At 39.2% G+C, this 13,192-nt stretch overlaps 1 long non-coding RNA gene across 2 annotated transcripts in view; it reads right to left on the bottom strand.

The window, feature by feature from the left end:
- Positions 1-746: 746 nt before the first annotated feature.
- The window catches only part of LOC110120238, a 176,324-nt gene continuing 163,878 nt past the window's right edge, over positions 747-13,192 (bottom strand). For both annotated transcript variants that reach the window (XR_007224348.1, XR_002308888.2), the window contains exon 3: positions 747-1,847. This is a non-coding gene — a long non-coding RNA (uncharacterized LOC110120238). The remainder of the gene's footprint in view (positions 1,848-13,192) is intronic.

The following is a 13,192-nucleotide window of genomic DNA, read 5'->3' on the forward strand; positions in this document are numbered from 1 at the left end:
AATTTCACAGGCAATCTGTAACCATTAGGGGCATAACGTTTTTTCGCCATCGTTCGTATCGCTGGAAGTGGCCTCTCATTTCGAGATTTCGTAGGAACCACGACGGGAGATATATGAAACCGACCCACCGGTGCGTATTTGATAATAAGACGTGAAATAAAGAGGATAAATTAAGATCGAGCAGACATTTTTTCGTCCGCTCATTTTAATACACGCTTTAATGTCTGCGTCTCGACCTAATCGGGGAACGTCCAGGCTCGCGGTGTTCTCCGCTAATTTATAATAATTAGACCCGTGTCTCGCTGGTCCCCACCACGTCTCTTTTTGATCTTCTCCATCCACCTCCATCGACCTTTCTAATTCACGTTGGCGAGCTACGCTAACTCGGTGATTATTTGCTCGCTTCGAGATCCCCTGTAATTTGGACGAAGTGGCTCCACGCACGAAACCGGGATTCGACACGATGCAGTTCTGTGATACACACGTTCGGCGACCGGAGTGATATTCCGTAGAAGAGAACTCTGAAATTTCGTGTCGCAAATCGGCCACGAAACGCTCGTGGTCGCCCTCTGTATCGCAATGGTAATGGCGCCAAGGCACGATCGACGATTACGATTAAACTGGCGTGTTTGGGTGAGAAGAACATGGCCGAGTATCAGCGAGGAAACCACGAACGATCCAAGAAGTCTATTGAACGTATTTAGTGGCTACCAAAAGGATTTGAAAATATATTTATTTTCCAGTGAAACGCCTTTTTATCAAATACCAAATTATTATAATTATATGAAAATACCATTAAAATAGTGCGACATTTAATGTAGGTACTTGAACTTGGTTGATGTAGGTATGTAAATGCTACAATATAATGGTGTACAAGTACCTTTCGTGCTCATCGAAAATAAACATTGTCAGTCAATACGTAACGTAGCAAGAAATTATTTTAATTGACGTGGGTGAAATATTTTTTAAAAATTCACACGTCCTATTAAGAATCAATGCTGTGCTAATACAACATTTCACAAAGAGGAATATAGAGGATTTCATCAATTTCGTTTTCGTTATTATTTCTTCTTCCATCCTGACCTTATATTATCAGAAACCATGTACGTTATAATCCCTGCATGAGTACATAAATCTTCTACGTCAAAATAGACATGAAAACATGAAATTTCAATTAGAAAATGTGTCACAGGCCAGTAGAATTTCACCAGGTGATAAATAAACATGCGTGCAATAAACACGTACTATTACTTGCAGCTTATCTAATGCGAATGATCGATCGAATAACAAACAATATCCGATTAGGATTAAGTGGCAGGTGGCGCTATAATTTTCACACGAAATACATTTTACATAAAATTAACCTTTGGCACTGGGAAACATAAATCGACGATTAGAAAATTGTCACAGGCTAGTAGAATTTCATCGGGTGATAAATAGCCGTATATACGATAAACGCTCAGTAATACCTTCACCTTATCTGTTTCACATGATCGAATACCAAAACATACCATTCAAGTACCAAACAATATCCACATGTATACTTACCATAAATCTCTGCATCGATTAAAATTAAACGTCTGATGTACGCGATACCACTTATTCATCTATTCGAGCGTTGTACGATATCGGCAATATTGCATAGTAGATGATCGGTATAGAAATCTGCACACAAAGGCTTATTTCCCGTTGAGTAAATAGATCCATGGAGCACTTTCACTGGCGTCCTTCGCGGCCTCTCACGGTTCTCCCTCGAATCTTCATCCTTGGCTACACGGCGGCCAATGAACGTCCCGCGGCGAGGGCACAAGTGGACGGACAAATTAAGTGTTGCTCCGACAACGGGCCTGAAACACGCGTCCACACTAGAATTACATCCACCGATACCGATCTACATCGGATTTGAATAATGCACCGTGAGTTTCTTCCGCACAGCGGAATAACCAGTCCATTCGAATGGCTAACAGAACGCCACGCTAACGTTCGATCAGAGTGTGATATTCGCCCCGAAAGAAACAGAACGTGTATGTGTGTACAGGTTGGAACCTGCACGATGCTACGTTTTACCGGCCAAGCATTTGATTTCGGTCGTTTTGTACCGTACGTCGCGCTTCCGTATTTCTATGACTTCGAAATAATTCAAAGCCGTGCAGAGATACGCGATTAGATAGGGGATTACGAATCACCGATGGAGCACCACGAAAGGGAATCAGAACGAGTTTCGAATGCTTCTCGCTAATGAACCTACGCCGTACAGGAAACGCACACAGTGAGTTTTGTACAGTTCATTGCCGTCTCCGGGCATCGTTAGTCCCTGGCTAACCTTCACGGATTTAAGACGGTACATCACGCAGCCACACTTGGCCTCTTTCCCTCTCTCTCTCTCTCTCTTCCTCTCACAAGCGCTGCGTTTGTCATATCTTTATTATTGCCCTCGGTTTAATGCGCTTCCGTGGCGTGTTGCTATGTTTTCGTCGAACGTTTTTGTGGCCGGAGAGGGCGGGGTTTCGCCGAGCGAAATTTTTCGTTCCATTTCGAGGACGCGTTATTACCAGGCCGAGGTGGCGCGCAAAAAAATACTCCGCCAAAGACAGCGTCGGTAAGCGGTCGTCGTTGAGTGTGTTTGGCGAATGATTGTTCCGACGTACCCATGGAAATGAAACGTTCGTAATAAAGCAGCTGGCATTACCGATATGATATAGTTTTTTACCGGGCGTTTCTTATCGACAGGAATGGGGGTAATGAGATGGAAAGGACTGATGACGGTTCGCTGGTATTACACGAGTGAAAGTTTTTGCCCTCGCGGTATGCGAAAGAATCGAGAAAATTATTACGCTTGTTAGAGTTTTGTGAATAATATTCGATGGTGTACCGTGGCGTTGTTTTATATGACGAAAAATTATCTGCTCATTTTCGCGATAACCTTACGCCTGATCAAAATTTTCTGATACTACTGACGCTTGGACTGGTAGTAGTATTGCCCGATTATAGGATTTCTTCCAGCTCACTAGAACTATGCAGGTTTACATATCGCCTCTCTATGCTCTTGCAAAATGAAAAATTCGAAAGTTAATGTGTTTAAAAAAATGGGATAAAGGAAACAGAATTTTGCAGTGGTATCTATATACAGTAGAACTTCGATAATAAAAGATTAACCTTTTTTTAACGCGAAATCACATATATTCCAAATACAAAAAGCTATCTATATTTTAAAATAATAATGTTCTTTTGAACAAAATTAATACTTTCTTTGATGTTCGCTTTTTAAAGATCATGGTTCTGACTTTCCCGCCACGTTACTTCTGCTCCAAAATGATTTAACTTGTACGTTAAACGCTTCTCCTGTCGTTAAAAACAAAGGAGCTATTTACATTGGTTCTTAATTAAAAATTGCCAAAATAATATTTTTCTCCGGTAATAAAGCAACGAATTGAAACAGGTAAGTCACCCTCAAATTTCCAAACAAACCACGATCTGCACGGTAGTTGGCTTGTCGAGTAAATAAAATCAAAGTATGCCATAGCCCTTTCAAGTTCTCAGGGTATAAAGACTTCAAGAGTTAGTCGGTCAAACGGGCAAAAAAAATGGAGGAAGAAGAAAAGAAAGAAGAGAGAAATAAAAAGCAGGAAACGCGAAAAGGAGGAAAGAGGCGAAGGCAGGAAGAGAGGAAAGAAAAGGGAGGAGAAGTAGAAAAGGAGATCGACGGTAGGCGAAGGGGTATAAGGGGTTTAGCAAAGGGGAAACGTGAAAGAGGGCCTGGCCATAACATTACAGAGGAGCCTGCTGAGTGAGATATTACCGCCGTCATAACCTCTAATAACTACACAGAGCCCTTTATAACGCCTCCCAGTACCTCATTGTATCGCGGTGGTAGGCTCCTCTTGTCTCATACGTAATGTAGGTAAGGCTTAGTGCTGAGACCTGTACTTTCAGATGGTACCATTACATGCCGGTGTGAGTATTCGCCACTATCGAAAGCCACTACGCGAGGACGATCGGCTATAGGAAAAATAGCGTGGCACACGTGAAACACCGGCCTTGAGTTTGCGTATATACATACATACGGAGCATGGAATCGTGTGAAGAAGCTTGGTCGTTCCACTTTGGTCGAAACTAAAGAAATTCTGTAAATGGACGTCACGCATGTTGGAGTCACTGTGGCGGAACACGACGAGTCTTTCTTGGAAAGGAAGAAACTTTTCGGGTGATTTTGATCCGAAGGTGTCCAGGGTGGTCTGCTAACTCGCCGCCGGAACTGTGGGAATTCGGTGAGATTTAATTGCAGCCTGAAAAAGATGACATCGTGTAGCGCGGGAGCTACTTTTGGAAACACTGGTTTTGTAAATGTCACGCTGGATGTTGGCAGCAAGCGAAGGATTTTGTTCAGTTGTTTATACTTTGGATAGGATGACAATTTTACGTGGAGTCCAAAATTCGAGATTATTACGTAGAAAGAAAAGTTTGTTGAAGTGAAACCGCGAGAGTCGATGAATTAGTAAAATTACGTTTAATTGCTTTGGAGAAGCACGAAACACTGCACGAATGAAAATGTCTTCATAGTTTTTGTAATTTCCCTTAATAGTTTCGAGCAATGTACATAACAACTATATCTTTCTCAGATTTCGAGCAACACAACATCGTATACCCTTGAAGGATTATTAATAAGTTTAGTACGTACGTCGATATGTATTCACTAAATGACGTAATAATGATTAGTCGAAAATCTAATTAATTATTTATCAAAAAGAGAAAAGGAGAACAAACACACAACCACTGTAACAATAATTTATCCTTCGAAGATCGTCATATAACAGGTAATATCTTCTCATACGACCCATTTACAAATACCATCACATATTTGGTAAATGATCTAATAATGGCCAGTTACTTTAACTAATAAACGATAAAAAAGAATAGAGAGAAGAAGGAACACACCAATGATTGAATCCCAACTAAAGGAAAGTGTCTGACAGAAATTAAAGAGATCGATACAAAGGTGATGGAATTGTTTTAGAAGCGGTTAGTTCCTAACTAATCACACCGGACTTTAATTAGCTTCTGATCTATGTGTTGTTACGAGCTGCTCGTATTGCGTGATTTTACAATCCGTTGGTAATACAGGTGCACATCCTGCCCGAGGTTGATAGAATACCAGGATACGTTGTCGGAGGCCTCTGCAACATTTTCTCTGTGTCTGCGTTTCTCGTATTACCTTTCTTTTATTTTCATCTTTTCTCGGGACGGGCAAACTCGTTGCTTCTTCTTTCGCTGGACCGTGCGGCGCATCTTGCAACGTCACGAGGCGTTTATCCATTTTACGTCATTTGCCATGCTCGCACCGTGAAACTGATACTCCGGGACGTTCATTTCCGCGAGGTTTTGTTGCTCCCTGAAGGGAAAGATGCGTCGGATAGCAAGAACAGCAAATTCGTTCGCGCGTTTCGCGATGCTCTTTAAGGGGAATTAGAATTACGATTAATCAGCTCCACCGACCGGATCCTCTTATATCTTCCCCCTATAGCGCAGCGTGTCGTTGCTTGATGCTCCCTTCCGGCTCGTTCCTTCGGCAACGCGTGATTTTGTTATCTATGAGTTATGGCCGGAATAGCGATAAATTTTGTTAGAAGAATAACGTTTCGTAATAACATAAAAATCCTACAATATCGATGTATTATAGGGAAATAATTTCTTGAACGTATCTATCGAACACGTGAAGCAGAACGAGACACAATGGTTCATAACCCCTTTAGTGCTAAATCATAAAGTCACGAATTTAGCTATAGCGGCACATGAGTCAACGGAAGATTCGAATCGGGAGAGACCCATATTGTTGTGCCTTGGAGTGTCAACGTTGTTTTAGTTTGTTAGGCTCAAAGGTAAACAAACTCCCGACAAAACATTATCGCCGTTATTTGTAATTTTGTGATACTACCGCTCGATACAAATAGACGAACATGCTCTCTAGGACGATCATTATAGCGAGTCATACAATGGAATAGCGAACAGTAGCATGGAATGAGCGACGATTACGATATAATCTGACTATTACAATTTTATCACTCGTCTCTTTAATAAACCAACACGTTTAATATACAGCTCATAGCGATGTGGCCAAAACGTTTCTCTCTATTCTACTCGCTTGTAACATTCAATTTACTTTTATAAAATTGAATTCATTGAAATGTTTAATAAATGACCAAGCAAATAATCAAATAAACGAATGGGTTTCAACTGTACATCAAAGATCAGTATGGTCGTTCTGCTCGAATCCAATGTAGTGGCGCGCACATTTATTTGATCGTTCCTAAACAGTTGCAATGTGAGAGTACGTATATGCATATACATGTGTATGTGGATTAATTCTCATTGTGCGATGAGAAAATGTCTGTTGAAGTTTGAACGCTTCGAAATAAAAAATCTAGAGATCGAAGTTAAATTTCAATTTTTCAAATAACTCCTGATCTGTAATCTTCTCTACATTATACACATGTCTGTCTAATGATCAGATGAAGCAGAAGTAGCGTTCTTTTTTCTTCTTTTCCATCTTAATACCTCTGTTTTACGAAGAGATGCCCGAGGGTGGTTACTTTGTTGCTTTGCCAGACTGTCGGCGTTATTCCGATGAAATTGATATTCCGAGATATCATCAGCGTTTAAAGCATGATGGCTACGTATAAATACGCGAAGCATTATGCATTATCACAGCCGCTTCGCGTGATATTGGCCGTTTTGTTGCGCGTATTTTGATTCAGCTCCGTTATCGCCGCCAATACCCCGAAGATATGCAAATTTCGTCGTCGTATACGGCTCTGAAAAGAGTTTGACAAAGAAAGTGTTTCTTTCATGATATATTAAGGAATTCTAATTAACTCTGTCTGAAATGTATGAAGTTCCTTTAAAATAAATTAACCACGACGTAGAAAAGAAAATATACGGTGAAATGAGAAAATCACGATGCAAGGGAAATGTATTAATTTCCTATGAAAGATTCTACGAAGAAATTTAGTAAATTATACATGATATTTCTTATATTACCAATCGTTGTATATTAGCACGTTAAGTGTTACAGAATGTTCAAATTAAAAATAGTTTTCTAACGATATGCAACGAGCTTACTGCTTTCTTTTTAAACTTTATGCAATTTTATTTCATATCGATACAATAATGCGCATGTTGGATCTCGAGTATCAAAGAGATATTAATACAACTATGAATATTAATTAATAAAAGTGTATGCAAAGTATCAACGTACATAAGAATTTAATCCGTAAATCTTTTTATTTCCTTATTTTATTACCATCTGCATTGATTATCAGACATCTTGATCACGTCATGTACATTAAATCACTCATCTCATTTGCATCTTGCAATTGCGTAATATCATCCTATTAAACATGTATTATTTTTTTCGTGGAATGACTAAAGTATGACTTGAGTATCTTTCTCCTTCTTTTTCAATTTATATTTTATTATAATTACGTAAAAAGCCACCTTCGGATCACATACGAAAGGAAATAGATTGTCTGTAAACAGAGTGACATCAGAATCCTTGTCACAAATTTTTAAAGTTATGGTGTCAAAGCTGATATGTTTCAGAAAAAATTTTGGTTGCGAGTAACTACTATAAATGATTCTAGTTTTTTAAATTACGGATTATCATTATCGATGACGAGGATTTAATGTTGATTACCAGTAACCAATGTAAATGATCACGATTTTTTCTCGTTATCAGTAACCATTATCGATGGCAAAAACTTTTCCAATTACATTCGATTATTGTCAATTATTACTAATATTACTAATAATTAGCACATATTCATTGACAACGTAAAAAAAATAATTATAATACGTACATATTTTATTTCAAGCAAAAAAAGCAGTACAAAATATATGAAACAACGAATAGGATAAAAGAAATTGTAATAAAAGATTTTTATTAATACTTGTATTAATATTTGATCAGCAGTAACCAAGAAAATTTTTCGCCATCGGTATCGGTAAGCGAAATAAAATTCGGTCCATCGATAATGGTTATTGATAACCGAAAAAAATTCCGGCCGTTTAGGCCGTTTATATTGATTACTGATAAGCAAAGCTGAATTTCTGTTACCAATAATGATTTCTGATAACCAAGAGAAATGTTCGTCATTCACAATGATTATTCGTATCAATATTCTTTAATCAATTTCATCTTTCGAGAAATTTCTTTTAGATTGATCGATAGCTGGCTTCTATTTAAATAAAAATTCATTTTTATTCACGGAACTTTCCTCCAAAAATGTTCACAATAAATGTTATTTCGGATCTCTGCTTTTTACAATAAAATACACAATACTGATCAGCAAAATTATTAACGAAGGACCTGTCTATTACATGTAAATGTACTTTACTTTCTTCCTCGTTACACAAAAGGAAAATTTCAAAAACTACCCTCCCCCATCGTGCAGCACAAAAACCAGTGTAACCTTAAAAGCTGTTCAACATCTTATCAGCGTGCCCTTCCTCCGCGTACTCGCCCTTGTTACACACAAATCCGTCGCGTGTGTACTTCCGTGAAAACGTCGAGCGCGTGTCTCTAAGCGTATCGGTGAATGCCGGAGCGGATCGTACGGCCGGTGCACCGGCCTTATGGGTGTAATGATGTTATTTTCTTGTAGCAGTAACTCCGTGGCGGTGCAAAAACCAAGCCCCCACGGCAGTTACATGTCTGTAGCAGTCCGCATACCTAGCTCGTTCGACTTTAACCCCCTGCGTGCGTACCACACGGCCCCCGTACGCATTCCGTATTCTCCTACTGGCCGGCGTGCCGTTACCGTAGTTACACACCTGGACGCCATTTGTACGGCCAAGGTAGGGGAAGCTTTCCCTTTTTATTTTTGCGTGGGTAGGCTAGATCGAAGCCACCGCTGGTGGAATCTTCTTCAAGGCGAAGCCGACGACGAGCCGGTAGCCTCTTTCGTTGCTCGTTATTACGTCGCTGTACGCGCCACCTTTCAAGTATCCTACCTTTTTTACTGTCGAATGAAGCAGCCGATAATTAAAGGGGGACCAATAATCCCAAAGAACACACACGAGTGCGAGGTATCGCTGTTTTTTGGTGTGAAGGATGACTAATGAACCAATATTAACATATATACTTTCTCCTTTTTTTCGATATTCTTCCCTCTCTTTCTTAATTAAAGATTCTTTTTTGAATGTGAATACTTAGGGGATCACCTTGACCTACGTACCGAAGGAAACTGATTGCTACGGAATGGACCGCGTGGAAAGTTGCAGAAATGTACTAGCATACTATATAAAAATATATAAAATAGCGTACTTGCTCGTTGCGATATCTAATGACACAAATTTCTGCGTGGATTTTATCTTTTTAAATTGCATTTTAAATGCATTTTAATTTCATCGAAAATAGAAATTTACATAGGACATATACAGTCTACTAATAGCTCGTAACTCGTGTAAAGTTCTGCTTATAAACTGCAGTGTATACATGCGTACACCTGCACGTGAAAACAGGATCAAGCACAGTAATTCTCTTGCCCCTTGTTCCATTCCACTCGTCATCTCACCAACTTTTTAAAGTACTTCGCTTAACTTTAATAATAAGAATTCCACCATAAATTCCTCGAATCCCGTACAGAAGGCGGATCGTTTCCTACTATCCGCGTTATTCCCTCGGCAAACGCAGCTTGTAGTTCGCGTGGAAGACGGAAGGTCGGAGTTTTGCCAGCAAGAGCCGCGAGACGATCGTAAAGTGGCGAGTCTCGAGTCCGTCAAAAAGTCCGTGACGCATCTTTGGTCTCGGGGCATTGGTCTTATTTAAGCGTCGACTAACGTCACCTATCGTCGGTAACCGGCTCCGTTTAATTTTCATGGGAACAATTTCGTGGCGCATAATGAGCGCGTTCTGCTCCACGGGGTCCGGTTGACCGTTATTAAATTCTCGGTAGAAAGCGAACCGATACCAGGCTACCGGTTCACCGGTTCGGTATGCCGCTCTCCTAGGCTCGCTCGCGATTTAACGATCCTCCACCGAGGATCAGGGCTGTTGAACATTATCCTGAAATACGCATTATTAATGGAAATTCAACGGATAATTTGCTCTCTCACTGATGGGTGCTTCCTTCTTTCGCCGCTGGCTAAGACCGTCCCCTTCTTCGACCAACGTGTCTCTCTAAACAATTTTAGGTGGGCACGGGTTATGGTACTAAACTGCGTAGATGACTAACGCAAATAAAATTTATCTAACACCTCGTAATGAAAAAATACGGCTTCTCTACCTCTGAAATTAAATAGCTCTTTTCATCAGAACTGTTGAAGTTTACTGTAATGTTTGGCCCAACATGTTGTACATTATATCCCGTGTTTTTTATCGGAGTGTGTAGAAACATGCGTTCTCGCATATTTTTTTCCACTTTTTTCATTTCCTTTCGTCTTTTTTTTTAATTTTTACATTGCGTGTTTACGCAACAGGTATGTCAGCAATCTTACTTAGATAATTGTAACGGCGCAATTTTTGTTTTTGAAAAAAATTGTTACATATTAAAGGATTAACCTGATGGAACTATTTAATTGGACAAGATAATTAAATCATTATTCGTTCTCTGGAAAACACCTTGCGGTACTTCAACGAGTTTCTAATTATCTGCCTTTGCAAGAAGACAATTTCTGGTAGATATACTACAAAGAAACAACTGACCCTAAATTAACATCGTACAGCTCTAAACGATACTCTAGGTAGTTATTAATTATTGCAATCGTCAAAGGTCCTAAGTTTTAATCACTGATTTTCCAGTCTCACTAATCGCGTTCATGTGTTATAGCATTCTATAAATACTGTACTGTACAACAACTATTACAAGCCTCCAATTGTGCTCTAATGCTAAGAACACCTAAAGGGCCTTGGCTGTAAGCTGAAGAGACAACAAATAAGTAGATAAATAAAAAAGAACAAGGATCCGCTATATCACCAAAACCCTTGAACTCTCGTTACCGTACACCGCAGATATCCTAGTACAGTGATTACTAGTAGGCGATAAAACACACGAAGACGAGCTCACGACGTAGTCCGCTGCATAATTTCCAACGCGGTTCTTTTCTTGCGACGCGAGAGACGAGCTGAGACGCTTGTTTCACCTGGACTCTGGACCCTGTACTTGCTTTGCTCGCAAATAATACCGCGGTGCGTTTCTTATTTCGCGTGCTGCTCGCGTCGAGAACACGCGGCGGCCACTTCGACCGGTCGCGGTCACAGCTGTCCACCAGGATGCTTGATAATGCTCGGAGTCTCGCGGTACTGGTCAAGAATAATTCCGCGTGTAGTATGGACTATCATGGCTGGGACCACAAGCGGCTGGCCATTAAGACGTTGTTTATTGCCGAGGGAAAATTTTATTCATATTATCCCGCGAATAGTCGGGAGCGAAACGACTGCTGACCCGTTAGACCGATAAAGTGTCGTACAATGGATTTTTGACGCGTGTGACGGACGCTCGTTCGTGGTCCTCTTTATGCGACTGCGTCCTCGTCTGTTTCGGCTGAAATGGTGTTATTTGTATCATTTAAATAGTGCTATATAGTGGCAAGAAGAAAGTTGGCAAGCTAAGCGGTACGAAAGAATGCGATAATCTTACAGAATTTTATTTGACAACAGCTGTGAGTAGATACAGTGGCGAACAAAGGATAGTTCATAAAAGGATAACGTTATTTTCCAAAATGGACTTGTATTTAATGAGAGCGATGAGTAATTGTAACGTATACCGTAGAATGAACAGTCTTTGATACAAAAGTTAATAAAATTTATAGTGTATCTATCTTAAACTTTATTTTCTCATCGCTGATGCGCGGAGATTTTGGTTTGGTTAGGATCCTTTCGTTTTTAAAATTATTTAAGGACGATAAACATGTGTCTAGAATCTTGTGCTGCCTATTATATCGAAACAAATATAGGCAATTCGTGCGAACATTTTGACATTTAGAATCGTGTAAAAATTCTTTAGAAATAAAGTAAAATTTTCCTATGATTCTACATAACATGATTAACATAATCGTCTCATAAATTTCTGTTAATAACAATACTTCGTTTCCTGTCGTAAATTATAAATTTATAAATCTAAACGATCATAGTAGAAACGGAATGATTAAATAGTATTTGAATGGATCTGGCCAAATTTGTATATTTACTTAGGTAGCTATTCGAGAGAACACAAAGAGTAGAAACTTGTAAGGAATGCAGAAACTTTTGCTTCTTCGAATAGCAAGGCACGTTAATTAGATGTAATTAGAATGCGGAAAAGTTTCAAACGATTTATAATTGCATGTTGCTTTAACGACGTTTCCTTACCTCTATTAAAAAATATGCGTTAGTGTTAACGAGAAAAACATTCGAGGCCTTGAATAGTTTCTACATTTCCGTTTATCGATTTTTTTCTACGGAAATTTAACGATGTGTCAACCTTCCTCGTAATATGTGTTTTTCTTTTTTCCAATATTTACTATTTACTTGCAACACTTGCAGTTAAAAATTTATACTAAACAACGAAAGAAACACAAAGAAACGATTAAAAATATTTCATGATTGTAAACTAAATACATATGATTAATAATCTGGGAATTCATACTAAATGAGCGAAGCAGAGATTTGTTTCATCCTGTTAATATTAAAATAAATAAATAGTTTGCATAAAAATTTATATATTTCTTCCCCAAATTGTTATTTCGGACACAAGCAGGAAGTTTGGCATTTAAATATTTCATATGATTCCAATTAAAATCGTCGTCCTCGTATACGTCCTAAATGTTAAACATAGTTCAGAAAATATGATCCATTCGTCATTGGGAAAAATCGCGTTGTGCAACACCTCGTCCCCTAGTTTCACGTATTTCACAAAAACGCCTACGAACCTTCGCAGTGTCAACACCCGATTTGCATAGGCGCATCGATTAGCGTCCAACATTGGTCGAATGCAAATCCACCTACCCACGGCGTCCGAATTCGTCGAATCAGCCAGTCGAAATTGATTTATCGCTCGTATAAATAGCTACAGAATCCGGTATCCACGTGTATCCTAACAGTGGCGTAACATCATCGTCGAAATTCATCCTCCGGTCGCAATGAATCAGATACAAATTAAGTATATGGCTTCTATTTTAACCCATTAAATATCAGGTTTCATAATATTGAATTTCGTAG

The sequence above is a fragment of the Bombus terrestris genome, chromosome 6, assembly GCF_910591885.1.
Source record: "Bombus terrestris chromosome 6, iyBomTerr1.2, whole genome shotgun sequence".
In the NCBI taxonomy this organism is placed as follows: Eukaryota; Metazoa; Arthropoda; class Insecta; order Hymenoptera; family Apidae; genus Bombus; species Bombus terrestris.